The 18,403-nt window shown below is 43.5% G+C and overlaps 1 protein-coding gene across 3 annotated transcripts in view; it reads left to right on the top strand.

Annotated features, from left to right (window-relative positions):
* Window positions 1-18,403, top strand: part of c8h10orf90 (chromosome 8 C10orf90 homolog) — a 223,571-nt gene that overhangs the window by 178,360 nt on the left and 26,808 nt on the right. The window lies entirely within an intron of this gene.

Raw genomic sequence — 18,403 nt, 5'->3', positions numbered from 1 at the left:
GAGAAATTTGGCAAGAAAAAAAACCCTTGATTGTGTAGTGGGTTAGTACATAGCTGTTTCACCTCTAAGAGCTGAGCTTGATTATAACTCAGATTGATGGGATGAATATTTCCTCTCTTTGCTGGCTTTGATATTATGAAATAAGTTTGACCATATGAAACCACGGGGGCGATTTTGTCAATGGGGGCGCGTTGGAGGTGGGACTGCTGCTTGTCAGGTTATAGTCCCACCTCCATCGACTTCTGGCCAATCCATGCTATTTTCCCTTGATTGACCTTGTTAAGCCCGCCCAGCGGGCTTAGCAGACCAATTAAGGGGAAGCCAGATGATGAATTGTCATCGTTTGACAGCTCTGTGAAGCTGTCAAACACTGACATTCTCTGTTGTTTGATGAGTTCTTGTATTCAAGACTCACCAAACCTCTTTTGTGAGCAGAAATTAGGTGGATGTTGCATCGGAGAATGCAGCAGCCATCTGTCATCTCTGCCCGTGAGATGCGAGACTCTCTGCATTCCCAACTGTTGAAGCCTGCAGGAAGAAACAAAGATAAGTAAACATTTTCTATCACTTTCCACTCACCTCACATACTTACCTCCCCACACTTGCACCCATCACTTACCTGCACAGCGCACTTTTGCACCCCTCCGACCTACTGCTCGCCTCGGTGACCCTGGTGGGGTTTCCCGATGTCGGGAAGCCCACGCCTCTGTTGATAAAATGGGGATAATCCTCTTAACTGTCTGTTAACTACCTGTTAACAGGCAGTTAAGTGGCTGTAATCCCCTTCCCGCCTCCAGGAGACAGGACCTGGCGCAGGTCGGCTACCCGCCTCCTGGGGAGATGGCACGGAGGCAGATTGGGGGCGGGATGGGCACCTGCCTCCAGATTCTGCCATTTTCCCGGCAGTCCCGCCTCCAAACCCGCCTCCCCAGGGCTGGCAAGATTGCGCCCCATATCTCAGCATGCACATGTCCATAAAACAAAATCACCGATGCTTTTAACATTAATTAGCAACAGGCTGTTGGTGCCCCTCAGTGCTGGTTTATGTATACATAACTTAACTTTGGGCCTCAGACTTTCCTACTCCTTCTTTGTCGAGACTGAATATTCCTACTTTGCAACTTTTAACTGAGTTTGGGAAGTAACTGCATGAAACCTTTTGACAAGTCTTAATGATCTCAAAGAATGCACATAATTATAATTTATGATTAAATTCTCACTGAGCCACTCAGAAATCAAAATGCTATATTTAATGTATTGAAGCAACTGACAGCTAATTGGTATTCTCAGAATTCAAGATTTCAGTTCCCTAGCTGCAAATGAATAGAACCCCTTATTTTTTCTTATTAACAGACCTTCAAATTATATAATTGAAGGAATTTTTAGCAAAGGAAAATATAGGGGATCATTTTAACCCTACCCGCCCTGGATTCGCCAGGAGCTGACCGGTTGTGATTTTCATGCAGCAAGGTCACCCGCCCAAAGCCGGTACGTTTTTTAATTTTGTTTTTGCTATCCTTGTAGGGACTGAAGGAGCAAAAGTGCTCCTCTGGGCCCCACAAGGAAAACATAGGCCTCCCCTGTTGCAGACTCACCCCCTCCCCGATTGCAAGACCCCTGTGAAATGGCCCCTGTTAGCGGACGGCCTCCGGGCCTCCTGATGTTCCACCGCTTCCCCATGACGTCCCGCCTAGAATGGGATTTAAATGAGGTGTGGCTGTTAAAATATCCCAGGCCTCATTTCTGGAGGAGCATGTGAGTTTCTAATTCACGCTGATGCTCACCCACCAAAAGCTGGCACGGAGTTAAAAACGAGCCTATAGTTTATTTACAAGTTATTGCTAACAGCTAAACTTCATGAGATTAGTAAGCTAAATGGCTTGCAGTTTTTTTTAAATTAAAATATTCTAAATATAATTTTGTGTTTAATCTTTCATGTTTCTCTCTCAGTAATATGGACTGATTGGTTAGGTGATGCATTTCCTCTTTTAAAAAAATTGGTTGTACGGTGACTGGTGCTTCCTGCCCCACCGCTCCCCATTTTGATGAATGGTGCTTACCCCTAATCCCCTCACTCCCACCTTCTGAATGTTGCCTGAGTACAGCTCCCTGAATGCTATCTGGCTTCATAATGAAAAAGAAAGAATATATAGCGCCTTTCACGACCTCAGGACGTCCCAAAGTGCTTTACAAAATACTTTTGCAGTGTAGTCACTGTTGTAATGTAGGAAATGCGGCAACCAATTTGCACACAGCAAGCTCCGACAAACAGCAATGTGATAATGACCAGATGATCTGTTTTAGTGATGTTGGGTGAAGGATAAATATCGGCCAGGACACCGGGAATAATGTGAAGGGATAATTACAGTCCTAGCCCTTTTGGGCTATTGCAGATCAGGCGTATTCCCCAGACGTTCACCTTCAACTTAAGTTAGAGATAGCCGAATACCATAAGACACTTAAATGGGTCTAAAGGTTCAGGCTATCTCTCCCTAAAGGAAAGGAACGACTAAAGATGTTACCGTCTTCCAGATAGTACTTTTAATAAGTTGAACTAGACTGTAACCTTCCGGATATTATGAGGGTCTGGAATAACCCCCAGATTTCTGCAACTCCTTACAAAAGAGTGTACAGAATTTGTGGGTTCGCAAGTTTATACAGATTCACTCTTTGAGACAATTCTAGAAATATAGGGCTAGAAATTCAGTAGGCTTTGCGCCCAGTTTTCGCCCAAAGAGGGCTTTTGCGCCACTTGCTGAGATTGCGCCGATATTCAGCGCTGCGGTAATGGCGGCGTTAACCAGTAACGCTGCGCCGCCACCGATGATGTCATCGGTGTGCGCAGTGCCCCGCTACCGCCCCGCTACCGGCCCGACCGCCATATTAAGTTGCGGCCGCCTCTTCCGCAGCGGCCGCAAACAGCGATCTGAAAACGGGGCCGTCCTGCAGCCTTAGTGGGGCGAGTTAAGGCGGAGGTGCGGCCGGCCGCTTTTTCGGCGGCCGCCTGCCCGCACCTCCTTCCCCGGCCTCCTCCACCCCCCCCCCCCCGCGGCATTGCCGGCTGTTTTCCGGGAGCCCGGCACTTCTCCGTGGTGCCGGGCTCATTTGCCGGCACTAGTGAGCGGCGATCTCGCTGTTGCAGGCACCTCCCCCTTAAGAGAGGGAGGAAGGCCTGCAGTGCTGCAGCCTGCCGCTCCGCAGCGGGTGGCGCTGCGGCACCTAGCGTGCCGAAATTCAGTTTCAGCGCCCCAAGCGGGGGCGGCCACACCCTTGAATAGCGGCCGGCTTTGACTTGGGGCGCTGAAACTGAATTTCCGGCGGGCGCAAGTGGCTCCGCGTGCAGTGGTAACTTCTGGGCGCAAGCGAGCTGGCGGGCCCAAACTGAATTTCTAGGCCATATAATTTTATTTAAGAGCCGATATTCAGTTAACATCTGTTGAATCAGTCGCAACATTAACAATTCAAAGTACAATTAGCTTACATTTCTTATTTCTCAGAGATCCTTATTCTCAAATCTTTACTTTGTTATATTTCTTATTTCTAAATCCAGAACATTTCTTATTTCTAAATCCAGAACATCTCTTATTTCTTATTTCTAAATCTAGAACATCGTTACATTTCTTATTTCACAGAAATCACAGAAACCCCACAGTGCAGATAGAGGCCATTTCGGCCCATCGAGCCTGCACCGACACATATCCCACCCGATCCCCGTAACCCCTACACCAACACATATCCCACCCTATCCCCGTAACCCCACGTATTTAATCCCCCTAACACTAAGGGTCAATTTACCATAGCCAATCATCCTAACCCGCACATATTTCTAAGTCCAGAACATCCACCAAAAATCAATCACTTTGATTTACCCGAGACTCATAGTTAAAAACTTACAGAGATGCCTCTGGAAAGTTGAGCAACGCCCTGCCCGTTCAGCGTGTTCTGACGTTCTGTTAAAAAGGTCTTATTGTTATACCCTTTTGGCTTTGGTTTCTTCTTTGATGTTCTCTGCTGATGTCAGCTAATTATCTTTATTGATACCTCTTTCGAATGCTTTCTATTTTACTATCAATTCAACTATTACATGCATAATTATTTCTCTACTTTTAGGTGTTCCAAAAACCATCATAAAAACAATGACAGCTATGGTTTCTGTTTGATGTCATCCTTACCGAAGATTCTTCATTCAATTCTTAATTTTGGCTTAACTGCTTTTTTGCAGACATTGTGGGCTGGATTTTCCTAAGCCCCTGGAGTCAGGTTGGAGGCGTGCGGGCGATAAAAATCGGAGATCCGGGGGTCCCGACCCCATCCCGCCTCCAACCCGCCTCCATGTCAATTTCATAGGAGTCGGGTTCCCGACAAGTGCTGGAACCCGACTCCCAGAGGCAGGAAGGGATTAAAGGCAATTAAACTGCCTGTTAACAGGTAGTTAACAGGTAGTTTTTTTGCCTATTCGCGATTTTTATTGCAGGTTTGTGGGCTTCCCGACAGCTCCAAACCACGAAAAGTTTCCGAGGCGGGACGTGGGTCTGAGGTCTTGGAGGGGTCGAGATGCCCAGTGTTCAGGTGAGTGAGGGGTGCAGGAGTGCAAAGGTAAGTGTTTTGCAAGTGTTTAAATAAGTTTAACTTACTTTTACTTACCTTTACAGGAGTCCTGCATTCCGGTGTCGGGAGTCGCCTGCAAGAACCACAGAAGCTCCGATTTTTAAAAAAAAATCAGCTTCTTTGTTTCTACAGCAAAATGATTTTAAAGTTATCCTGAGAAAGGACTGAGGCTGAATTAGCAGTTTTTCAGTGCTTGACAGCTTCAAACAGCTGTTAAACACTGATATTTCATGTGCCAAAAGCTTTTGACAGATGAAATGTCAATTTCTGACATCACCTGTTGCCGGGTGGCCCTTAATTGGCCTGCTGAGCCCACAGGGCGGGCTCAACAAGGTCAATCAGAGGAAAATCCAGTGGGTTGGCCACATCTCCATGGAGGCGGGACAACAAGCCCGAATGTGGGTTTCCCACCTCCAACCCGCCCCCGTAGCAAAATCCAGCCCTGTGTCTTTCCTTATTCTCCATGTTCAATACAAACACAATGCAATTGCTTGGTGTCTCTACTGAAGTTATATCTTCAAAGTCTTGTTGGTGTGGTTTTTACTATATCTAAATTGAAGACACTTTGACCAGGGTGGTTCATGCATTTCTAGCTATCTCAATTGGTTGCATATTTAATCATATGGTTCCTGTTTTCCAAGTTTAACATAAAACTATTTGACCAGCAGGTTTCTTTACTTGATGTCATGTTTCAAAGGCATATGCCTCTTTTAATGTTTGTATTTCTGTTTTATCGTGTCAGCTCTTCACACTTCACTTGGGTCTTCCATTGTGTTACACCCAAACTCTAGCCTCTTCGGAAGCACCAATGGTTTGCTTCAATCTTCATTGTTTTAGAATATTTAACTAATTCCCATTTCAAAGCTTGTTTACAGCTTTGTTATCAACTGATCTTTTCTCAGAAGGCTGTATTCTGTTTACAGCCTGTCTGCTGAGACTTGTGTCTTTTAAACCCAGTACGTCTTTTATTAATAATATTAGAAATCTGTTCATGGTATCGTGTATTTCTCTGAATCATGGCTTTTCCTTCACAAACTCCCCTGCTCTTCTTCGAAATAGTGTCATGGGATCTTTTACTGGGAGAATAGACAGGGTGTCGGTTTAACGTCTCATTCGAAAGATGGCACCTCTGACAGTGCAGCACTCCCTCAGTACTGCACAAAAGTGTCAGCCTAGATCTTTTTGCTCAAGTCTCTGGAGTGGGACTTAAACCCACAACTTTCTAACTCAAAGGCGAGGTTGCTACCAACTGAGCCATGGCTAACACTAACTATGCTTTTATATGTATATATATATATATATATATATATATATAGAAGCATAGTTAGTATAGTATAATAATATATTGGGTATAACATCTCATAATTTATCATAAAATTTCTGCTTACTTACCATTGAAAGATGACCTCACTTTGGAAGACCTTTAATTAATTGTTGTTCTCTGCACCAAGAAAAGGCAGCTGATTCCACAAAGGTCAGCTCAGGCTCCATTCAAAGGAGGAGTCAGCTCGGTCTTTTCAGTGGTATTCCAAGAATTACCACTTTACAATACTTTGTATAAATAAAGTTTAAATCAAAGCAGATGTCTGCACATTCTATCAATATAGTTTCAGTTTCATTTTATCTATGTGAAAATTATGAATTTGGATTGTAATGCTAAAAGTGAGAAGCTTAACATAATTATACGAGCAAAAATTAAAATAAACTATTAAGTGGGGTATATTGGCACATGCTGCAGGACCAGGCAGCTGAGAGGCAAGAAAATTATTTTTTATACAGCTGCAACATAGCATATTTGAAAGCAGTTTTAATTTTCTTTCTTTCTGCTGTTTGAGTGTGACCTGTTGTGCTATTCTTCAGCCTCTTTTTACTGTTGTGTCAGCCTCTAATATTATGCGCAAGAATAGCTGGGATAATTGGATTTCAAACTTGTCTTCCGTCACTGTGGGACAAAAGTGTCACCTCTGCTGAGTGCCTCTTTGATGACTGAGGCAAAACTGGGAGCTCGCCACTTGGGTAAAGGCCAACTAAACCCATTTTTACCGTTGCATAACATAAATGTATCACCGCATCAAGCTGTGGCTCCTGCAAGTTTGGCTTGTCTTTAAAACTGGGTAAAATCCTGACGACTGAACTTAGCATCTTCCCAATGAAACACGTGAACAACAACAAAGCAAATTTTCCTATAATAAAGTCTTATTTTTAATTAACTTGAAAAATAATTTGAGAAAGCTGTATGCAATAGCTGAGCAAAATGTACAACAAATGGAATTATTCCCATGAATGAAATCAATTATTTTCTATTTAACCGTTCTTGTTATTGAAAATAAAATTGCTCAAGTATATGAAAATGACTGTGAAATTCTCACACACTCCATTATCAGTTATTAGTCCAGCAATGCTCAGTAATGGAGTTCACATTTCCATATAGCAAGTAAAATTGCTTTTTAGCCACTTAAGGGATCATTTGATCACTTTATCAGACTCTACACCACACCAGGATTATAGCGAATTAAGGAGAAATTGAACTGAGCGCATCAGCAATTTCTTCACATCTTTTAGCTGCAGATCATATAAGGTACCTAAAACCACATTTCCGTAACAGTATACATTATTTGACTAGAGAATGGAGGGTGAGGAAGAGGAATTAAATAGATCAATGAAATTCATGTTGTTGATGAATACAATTGAAACATAAAGTAGCTTCAATATAAATTAGTTCAAGGTTATGTTTTTGCTTGGTGCGATCACAAATTCTGGTATAATACTGGGCAACAAACTAAACCATTTTAGTAGGTGGCTCTCCTTAAAAGGTGTTTTTCCTCTCCTTTTCGTTTGTTGGTCTCCTTGGGCATGCATGTTGTGCAGCTAATCGGTTGGATGGCAACTTCCTCTGCCAGTGCAACTTTAAAACTGGTCTCTAGGAGACATGGGAAAGCAGCCCAGTATGACTCTTTCTTTCATTTATTTCCTTCGTTATATGTGGGGACGTGCCTAGCTTCCATTTAGCACTGACCAGAGGTGGCATGGTTTAGATTAGAAAATCAGCTTCTGGGGTGTTGTGTGAACAAACCTATTTCTCACTATTCTATGAAGCAGTTTGTGCTATTTTCTTTAAAAAAAATGATTGTTGCTGACCAACATAGGCAGTACAGACGTAGAGTCACCATCCCATAAAGCTTTTAATTGTAATCTGGCAAAAATATTGATCATATGTTAGGCCATTGGAATTCCATGATTATTGTATGCAGAATCTGATACTAAGGCCGGAATTTTCCGGGGGGTCAGCGGGCGGGATCGGTGGCGGGTCGGGTGAGAAAGGAAACACACCTTTCCCAATGTTGGGTCTGTCAGCACTTAGCAGACCTGACAGGCAGCAGCGGGCGACCCAATTAAACTCATTAGCATCTAGTTTACAGATCATTAACAGGCATTTTTAACTTAACTTTTCACTTTAACTTCATGGCCACGGGAACCACGCTGTTCGGGGACCACAGCTGTCAACCTGAGGCAGGAGTTCAGTGGCCATTGCTCCAGCTTCAAATGTACAGTAAAAACTCCCACCCAACAGATCATCACTTTCCTCAGTCACAAGCTGTTTCTCAGTCCATTTCTAGCACAGATTCTGCAGGCTTTCCACTTTCCACTCTCCATTCACTCTTACCTCATTGGAAGAACTCTCTCACCATTGACTCCTGTCATCTCTACTTCACCTGCGATCTATTCTATCAACATGGGTGCCCTTTATACTGTCTCACCTTGGTCCTCAGAATCCCACCACGACACCAGCAGCAACAACACGAGCAGCACCAGGCACACCAGCAGCACCAAGAACAACACCACCCTTCTCTGCAATCACCTGATGCTGCACAGGACAAAGGGCATCAGCACCTGAGCACATTGCTGCCCGGGAAGCCAGGTTGGCACCACCCCACACCAACACCATAAAGCATCCCTACAATGTCCAAGCCATTCCTTTCACACTCATCACCATTGCGAGGGGTACCGTTATGTCTCACCATTCACTACAACTCACTAAGCCACTTCCAAAGGTGCATGCAAATCTGTCCAAGAACAGAAAGTGTTGAAAATAAAGGTTTCAATGTTTGACAGCACATTAACAAAACTTTACATGAACATTGGATAAAACACCCAAGTGGCTATCCTTGTGTGTTGTTAGTTGGTATGATTGCACTAGGATGAGGGTGAGTGTGACGGGTGGCTAGTGAGATGGGTATGTGATAATGTAGATAGAGAGGGATGGGGGGAGGTGCAAGGTGTGTTGGTGTGAGTAAAGATGTGCAGGCGTAGGGTAGGGAAGGCAGAGTGATGGAGATGTGATGAGAGGCACAGCAGGATGAAGGTGAGTGCGACTTTGTATTAATGTTTCGTGATTGTAATGTATACAACATTGAAGGGACTACTTTGTATTGCGGATGTATATCCTTAGTTGCAAGCGTATATAACAGACGCGTATCGATTTGTACAGTCAGTGCCGAAGTTCCAGTTACCCAGTAAAGATCACTTGAAGTTACTCTCAGTCTCTGCTGCTTTATTATTTTATGTAGTTGTTAACAAATTGGCGACGAGAATTATGAACCTACGTCTTCCTATTCTGGCATCGCATCCAGAGGACACCGAAACTTGGAAGAAAGGAGCGAGAAGGCAGAGAAAACGGAGCATGCTTGCTAAGCTAGGCAGGGGATACGTAAGTCAAGTGAAAAGTGCACAGGACTTGCATGACGCTAGCTAACTAGTAAAGAAAGAAAAACGGGTTTGGAAAAAAAAATGGCGATGATTGGCATGATTGCAGCATTGATAGCAGCATTGAAGACTGGGCAACTTACATTGAAAGAGTGGAGTTGTACTGTGAGGCTAACGGAGTGGAGGTAGAAAAGAAAGCCACTGTTTTGCTGAGTGTTATGGGCGCGAAGACATACGGGCTACTACGTAGTTTATTAACCCCTGAAAAGCCAGCAAACAAAACATTCAAACAAATAGTGGACACACTCCAAGACCATTTAAGCCCCAGACCAATGCTCATAGCCGAAAGATTTAGATTCCATAAAACTGAACCAGAGCAAAAATGAAAGCATTTCTGAATATTTGGCAAAGTTGCGCAAATTATCAGAACATTGCCAATTTGGAGTGGGCTTATCAGACGCATTGAGACAGATTTGTGTGTGGCATGCAAAATGAAAGCACACAAAAGAAGCTCTTGTCTGAAAAAGATCTCACCTTGGAGAAGGCTCTAAGTATTGCAATTTCAATGGAAGCAGCAGCACGTGGCGCTTTAGAAATTCAACAAAAATCCCTGGAATATTCCACTAACAAAATGTCACTGAAACAAGAAAAGAAGTGCTATCGCTGTGGTAAAATGTCACATGACCACAATGACTGTTGGTTTAAAGACAAAGATTGCAGACAATGTGGCAAACGAGGGCACATTGAAAGGGTCTGCAAAGCAAAGAAGCAGAAAACTGATACAAAGGCACACCAAGTGACTGAAAACAAGAAACCTTTCAAAGATAGATACAAGAAGGTACACTATGTGACTGGAGACAGTTCAGATAAAGAAAAAAGTGACACAGACTCAGAGGAAGAGGATCTGAATTGTCTAAAACTACACAGTGTGAAAGAAACAGAGGATCACAGAATAATATGGGTTACTCCAGAAGTGGCAGGAGTTAGGCTGAAAATGGAGTTGGACACAGGCTCAGCTTTAACAGTGATCTCTGTACATGACTACAAACAACTGTTTTCACACATACCGCTAAGGCCAACTAAAGTACTGTTAAAGACATACACAGGACAAAGAGTGTGCCCCAAAGGTAAAATAAAAGTGACAGTGACATACAAAGAAAAAAAAATACCGCAATTGAACCTCTATGTAGTGGAAAATGGAGGACCACCATTGCTGGGACGTGAATGGCTCAGGAAAATACAGTTGGATTGGCACACCATCCAAGCACTGTTTGTGTCAGCAAAGGAGGACAGCAACGCCACTCCTGAGAGACTGTCACAAATACTCTCTGACTCTCAGGAACTGTTCAAGAAGGGAATAGGAACACTTAAGGGCATGAAAGCAAAAATTAAGATTGAGGAGAACGCAAATCCAAAGTTCCACAAGGCCAGACCAGTGCCTTATGCAATTCGCCCTTCAGTAGAAGCAGAGTCATAGAGTCATAGAGTCATAGAGTCATAGAGTAATACAGCACGGATAGAGGCCCTTCGGCCCAGAGCTGGAGAACTTGGAGCAGTTAGGGGTCCTGTCCAAGGTGGATTGGAGTGAATGGGCCGCACCTATAGTTCCAGTGATGAAGAAAACCTCCAGCACAAAACCAGGAAAGCCAAGAAAAGTGTGCATCTGTGGAGACTTTAAAGTGACTGTTAACCCAGACCTCCACACAGTACAATACCCATTGCCTCGCATTGAGGACATCTTTACTTCCCTGTCAAGAGGGGAACACTTCACAAAGATTGACTTGGCCCAGGCCTATCTCCAAATGGAAATTGATGATGCATCAAAGAAGTACCTGACAATAAATACGCACAAAGGCCTTTACCAGTACAATCGGCTAGTATTCGGAACAGCATCAGCTCCTGCAATCTGGCAAAGGGCAATGGACCAAGTCCTGCAGGGGATTCCAGGTACTCAGTGTTATCTTGATGACATCATCATTATTGGCAAGAATGACAACGACCACCTTTCCAACCTCGAACAGGTGCTCATCAGGTTATGGGAGTATGGGCTCTGAGCGAACCGAGACAAGTGTGAGTTTTTCAAAAAGGAAATCTCATACTGTGGACATGTGATTGACAAGGACGGTTTACACAAGTCTCCAGACAAGATTGAAGCTGTGATTAATGCACCAACACCTGAAAATGTGTCTCAGTTGAGATCATATCTTGGACTGGTGAACTACTATCACAAGTTCTTGCCCAACCTATCCACAGTGTTACATCCACTAAATGCACTGCTGCAGACAGGGTCACAATGGAAGTGGAGTGACAGCTGTGAACAAGCTTTTCAAGAGAGTAAAAGATTCATTACTTCAGAAGAGGTGCTAGCTCACTTTGACCCATCCTTACCTATTCGACTGGCATGTGATGCTTCACCCTATGGCATTGGTGCCGTGTTGTCACATAAGTTCCCAGATGGCTCAGAGAGACCAATAGCCTTTGCTTCAAGATCATTGACGACAGCTGAACGCAATTATGCACAGATTGACCAAAAGGCCCTCAGCCTTGTGTGGGGAGTCAAGAAATTCAACCACTACTTGTATGGTCAACAGTTTACACTGTTAACTGACCACCAGCCTCTCGTTTCAATCTTCAACCCAAGGAAGGGCGTTCCAGTGACGACGGCACAACGGCTACAGCGATGGTCACTCTTCCTAGGGGCTCACCTGTATGACATTGAATACAAGGGGACCAAGCAACATGGCAACGCCAATGGTTTGTCACGTTTACCACTGCCGACCTCAGAGGAAACTCCAACAGTGGACTTAGCAGAGGTATTTCACACAACAATAGTTGAGCAGCTACCAGTGACAAACTCCCTCATTGAAAGAGAAACACGCAATGACCCTACATTGTCAAAAGTTTATGACATCACTGTGAAGGGATGGCCAGCGCATGGTGACTCATTGTTTCCAGCATTCTCAGCTAGGAGGGAGCAGTTATCAGTGTGTCGGGGAACACTGATGTGCGGCTCACGAGTTGTGATTCCTCCCAAGCTTCGTAACCGAGTGCTAGATGAACTGCATGAAGACCACTTAGGTACGGTAAAGATGAAAAGTCTTGCCCGTGGTTACGTGTGGTGGCCGGGAATTGACAAACAGATCAAGGACCTGACAAAGAGCTGCTCAGGATGTCAAAAGGTCCAGAACGCACCACCACAAGCCCCTCTCCATCCATGGGGATGGCCCTCATCACCATGGCAACATGTGCACATCGACTTTGCTGGACCGTTCATGGACTCCATGTTCTTGATTGCAGTCGATGCACATTCCAAATGGCCCAAGGTCATTAAAATGAAATTAACCACATCTGAAAAGATCATTTCAGTTCTGAGGACCATGTTCGCTAGAAATGGACTACCAGAACAAATCTGCACAGACAATGGATGACAATTTGTCTCTGACGAATTCCAAAGGTTCACGAGGAAAAATGGAATCAAGCACTACACATCTGCCCCGCACCATCCAGCTACAAATGGCTTGGCAGAAAGATTCGTACAGACTTTCAAGAAGGCCATCAAAGCAATGTACAGCGAGAATCTACCACTGCAACACAAGATAGACAAATTCCTCTTTGCTTATCGGAACGCAGTACACGCAGCCACTAATCAGACTCCAGCGATGATGTTTCTGAACAGGAACCTGAGATCTCGCATGGACCTTCTTAAACTGAATGTACGTCGTGATGTAGAGAACAAACAGTTCAAACATTTGAATGCTAAGCCAACAAGAAGCTTCAGTGTGGGACAGTCAGTTCTTGCTCGTGATTTCCGGACAGAAAAGTGGCAACCAGGTACAATATCCACAAGAGAGGGACCACTGATGTATACTGTGGATGTGGGAAAGAACGTTTTGAGACGTCATGTGGACCAAATTCTGGACGTTCAGGTGGAAAACACCCCTATACCTCGCCCAGACTCACCTGACATGGAAACAGACACTCCTGATTCATTAGCATCAGCACCAGCCTCATCCTCAGCTGAGAGCTCTACCTGTGCTGATAGCTCATCTGATGCAACTGTACCTGTACAGTCTAATTCCCCAAAGCAAAAGAGTCTGGAGAGACGTTACCCAGAGAGGCAGAGGAGGCCTCCCCAGAGACTTGACTTGTAAAAGGGCTGTTGACAAAATAAAATGTTATGTTGGAATTTGAATTTTGTTACTGTAAAGACAGGCTCTGTATGTTAATTATAGAAATTTTGCGTTAATATACTATTAAACTAAAGGGGGAGGAAGTGTAATGTATACAACATTGAAGGGACTACTTTGTATTGCGGATGTATATCCTTAGTTGCGAGCGTATATAACAGACGCGTCTCGATTTGTACAGTCAGTGCCGAAGTTCCAGTTACCCAGTAAAGATCACTTGAAGTTACTCTCAGTCTCTGCTGCTTTATTATTTTATGTAGTTGTGTATAGCAGTACAAACACAACAGTGATGTAATGAGATCATTGAAAGATTTGCGCCACTGCAGGCTGGTCCTCCTGACAACATCCCTGCTTCTTTCCTCCTCTGCAATGTGCAACCAGGTTGCGTTGGTCTCCTGGGGAGGTCTCTTCTGCCCATTGGAAGGGAAGAGGACCTCCCTGCGTGCTCTGACTCCCTAAGCATTTGGAGGGAGTCATGGGAGAACTTGGGTGCTGCCCTGCACCTCTGTGCAGTGCTTGTCAGTGTTTGCAGCACTCCAATGCTGTAGAACACTGAAAGCATAAATGTTAAAAGAAAGTTGGCCATGGTCCCTTTAAGGAAACCGGCTGATGACGCATCATGAATGATGTTACCAGACCCACTTCCTCTAATTGGACCAGGAAACGCGCTGGGTGGGCTTAACAAGCCCTATCAAGGGAAAATCATTTTCCAGAGTGGGATGGAGCCAGCAGCAGGGTCGGGACCTGCCACCGACATCGCCCGCCTCGGACCCGCCGAGGTCAGGAAAATCCCGGCCTCAATTCCTATTTCCTGTAGAAACTGTTTTCTTTTTTTAAAAACAACACAGTGCAAAATAGTGGGACTAAGGCTGATGTTTATGATTGCTCACCTAATGGAGCCACTACCTTGGCTGTGCTGTAGGAAGGGGCAGTGAGCAGAGGTTGGATGAGGAAGAGGGACAATCTGTACACTCGTCACCCTGAGACTTTCTCACATGCATCCAATGTGTGACTCAAGCGTGCTATTGACAGATGTTTAGGACCAAACCTCAATTGTCTCCTCCTTCAGCTGCAGGATGGTTTATTACTCGGGGAAATCTAAAGCGAGGGAGGGAGAGAAAATAAAAGGAAATTTAAATAAAAGAAATAAAGAATTTGCATTTATACAGCACAATGTCCAAAAGCGCTTTACAGCCAATGTAGTACTTTTGATATGCGAATGTAAGAAGTCACACAACACCAGGTTATAGTCCAACAGTTTTATTTGAAATCACAAGCTTTCGGAGCGCTGCTCCTTCATCAGGTGTGACTTCTTACATTTGTCCACCCCAGTCCAACACCAGCATCTCCACACCTTTGATATGCAGTCACTGCTGTGCTGTTGGGAAACACAGCAGCCAATTTGCGTACAGCAAGGTCCCACAGCCAGTAATGATATAATGACCAGGTAATAATTTTGGTGGTGTTGGCCAGGACACCAGAAGGTCTCTCCTGCTCCTCTTTGAAAAATGCCATGGGATATTTTACATCCACCTGAGAGGGCAGATAGGGCCTCTGTTTAATGTCTCATTCAAAAGACGGCACCTCTGATGGTGAAGCCTCTGGAGTGGGGCTTGAAACTATGACTTTATGACTCAGAGGTTAGAGTGCTACCACTGAGCCAAGTCTGATACTAATAATCACAGAATCACAGAATCACAGAAACCCCACAGTGCAGATAGAGGCCATTTCGGCCCATCGAGCCTGCACCGACACATATCCCACCCGATCCCCGTAACCCCTACACCAACACATATCCCACCCTATCCCCGTAACCCCACGTATTTAATCCCCCTAACACTAAGGGTCAATTTATCATAGCCAATCAACCTAACCCGCACATCTTTTGGACTGTGGGAGGAAACCGGAGCACCCGGAGGAAACCCACGCAAACACGGGGAGAATGTGCAAACTCCACACAGACAGTCACCCGAGGCCGGATTCGAACCCGGGTCCCTGGCGCTGTGAGGCAACAGTGCTAACCACTATGCCACCATGCTGCCATGATCATTATCATAAAATCTTACAGCACAGAGGAGGCCATTCAGCTCAGTGTGCCTATACCGGCTCTTTGAAAGAGTTATCCAACTAGTCCCATTCCCTTGCTCTTTCCCCATAGCCCGGCAATTTTCTCCCCTTCAGGTATTTATCCAATTCCCTTTTGAAAGTTAATATTGGAACTGGTTCCACCACCCTTTCAGGTAGTGAATTCCAGATCATCATAACTCGCTGCTTAAAAAAAATTCTTCTCATCTCACCTCTGCCTCTTTTGCCAGTTACCTTAAATCTGTGTCCTCTGATTACCGACCCTTCTTCCACTGGAAACAGTTTCTCCTTATTTACTCTATCAAAATCATTCATGATTTGAATGCCTCTATTAAATTTCCCATTAACCTTCTCTGCTCTAAGGAGAACAGTCCCAGCTTCTCTAGTCTCTACACGTAACTGAAGTCCTTCATCCCTGGTACCATTCTAGTAAATCGCGACTGCACCCTCTCCAAGGCGAGGGTAATTGATATGCTGAATGGTAGTCAATAACATTTAATAAAATGATTGCTTTTCTGCTCCTTGCTGTATCATTCTGCAAGTTGTTGCTAGAAAATTTTACTGAATTTGCTTTAATAATTTTCATAATTAGTTTGTAACCAATACCAAATCCATACTGGTTTATCCTCAGTCTATTGTAATTTTCTGACAGCTCCACTGTGATTGGACCCACTCAATGATGCTTCAACATTGCGCTGTACATATATACTACCAATCATGGAAAATCAGCTATAACAACAGAAAACACTGGAAAAACTCAGCAGGCCAGGGCAGCATCCGTGGAGAGAGAAACAGAGTTAACATTTCAGGTCGATGACCTTTCGTCAGAACTGTTGTCTCATAGGTTATCTTAAAAAAGAAATGACGAAAACAGATAGTGTTACATTTGAAATCATAATTCTGCATTTAAAAAAATCCAGCTGAGAGTTTAAATACTAAATAATATTGCAGTACAAACGGTTCTAAATGTCCCCTTCATTTTCTGTCATTATCTGAAGTGTATCGCTCTAATACAACAGGGTAAATAATTCTGTGGGAGTTGCCACTTACGCTGTAGAGCACAATGTCATAGGCGGATGACTCATCCCCCAGATGTAAAGGGAAGAACATCAAATAGTGTTCTTTTTGCTAAATCCATTTCCTTCCAATTATGTCTTTTTGGTTTTGCCTGCACTATTAATCATGTATGAAACAAATCACATGACTTGTACCATATTGACTTTGAAAGCAATTAATACTGGCAAATTGGAAAATGCCCAGTAACATATTTTCATCAGCACATTTCTGATATTGTTTTTAATAAGAAAATAATATCCAAACAAAGAACATCTGATTTCACCTTCCCAATCTGCCTTTAATGCTGCTTAACATAATCTAGGCTGACATTTCAGTGCAGTACTGAGGGACTGTTACATTGTTGGAGTTGCTGTCTTTTGGATAAGATATTAAACTGATGCCCTATCTGCCTGTTCGGGCAGATGTATAAGACTCCATGGCTGCCACATTTGCCCACATAACATAACAACAGTAACTTCAAAAGCAATTCACTGGTTGTGAAAATGCTTTGGGGCATCCTGAAAACGTGATATGGTGTCATACAACTGCAAGTTCTTGCAGTTTCCAGACAGAGAAATATAGAAAATTTAGAGGAGAAACAATAAAGATTAGAATGGCTAACAAGGACTATGAAGAAAGACTGACAAAGCATATAAAGAAAAATAGTAAGGCATTTATCTCATAGAAATGAAAAAAGTAACTCATGGAGGATGACGGAATGGCGAAGATACTAAATTAATACTTTATCTCAGTTTTTAAAGAAGTGTATGATAGTAGGAATGAAAAGCTTCAAGAGGAGAAAATGAAGCAACTAGCTAAGATAACTATAGGCTAAGAAAAAGTACTGAAAATGTTGGTGGAGCTCAGAGTGAAGGAGGCATTAGGCCCTAGTGGCATGCATTGTAGAACGCTGAGGGTAGTCAGAGAGGAAACATTAGAGACTCTAACCACAATCTTTCACACAGCTTTGGATATGGATGGTGCAGCAAAAGGCTGGACAGAGCCAACGTAACACCTCTGTTCAAAAAAAGGAGAAAGCGATCAACCAGATAACTATAGACCTGTTAGCCTAACGACAATAGAGGGCAAGATTCTAGACACCATAATAATACAGGATAAAATTAGTACTCGCTCAAAGGCATGGGTTTATTAAAGGTGGCCAACACGGATTTGTAAAAGGCGAGTCATGTCTATTAAATTTAATATTAAATTTGTCAGACATGACTTGCCATTGAGAACACAGTGTACTGACCAAAGAAATGCAATGGATGTTATGTATATGGATTTTTAAAAGGCATTTGATAAGACGCTGAATGGTCTATCTTAAGTGAGGCAGTGGGGGTGATTGTACCAGCAAATTCAAGAAAGACTTGGATAAGTGCCTTTTAGAGGGCTATGACAGACATTGTGGGTATGATATTTTCTAGAGACTGGGAATAGCTAGATAGACCATGATGGCGTTTTCCAATTTTATACATTTCTATCTTCCTGTCTTCCTACTTCCACTTGTCAGTGATAACTAGAAAGCATACATTTAAAATCATCACCAAAGGAACAAAGGGATAGATTAGAATTTTTTTTCACAAGGAGGGTTGTAAGGGCACACAAAAGGTCCAATCAGAAACATTAGTGGAGGAAGAATTCAGAATATCTTTTTAAAGGAAGTGGATAAATATTTGAAAAAGAAAGATTAAAAGGGTACGATGACAAGGCAGGGAAATGGGATTAAGTGTATAGTTTCCTCAAAGAGCTGGCATGGTCAA

The sequence above is a fragment of the Somniosus microcephalus genome, chromosome 8 (genome assembly GCF_052327205.1).
Source record: "Somniosus microcephalus isolate GS21.2 chromosome 8, FLI_Smic_1.0, whole genome shotgun sequence".
Taxonomy (NCBI): Eukaryota; Metazoa; Chordata; class Chondrichthyes; order Squaliformes; family Somniosidae; genus Somniosus; species Somniosus microcephalus.
This window is presented reverse-complemented; position numbering and strand designations above follow the sequence as displayed.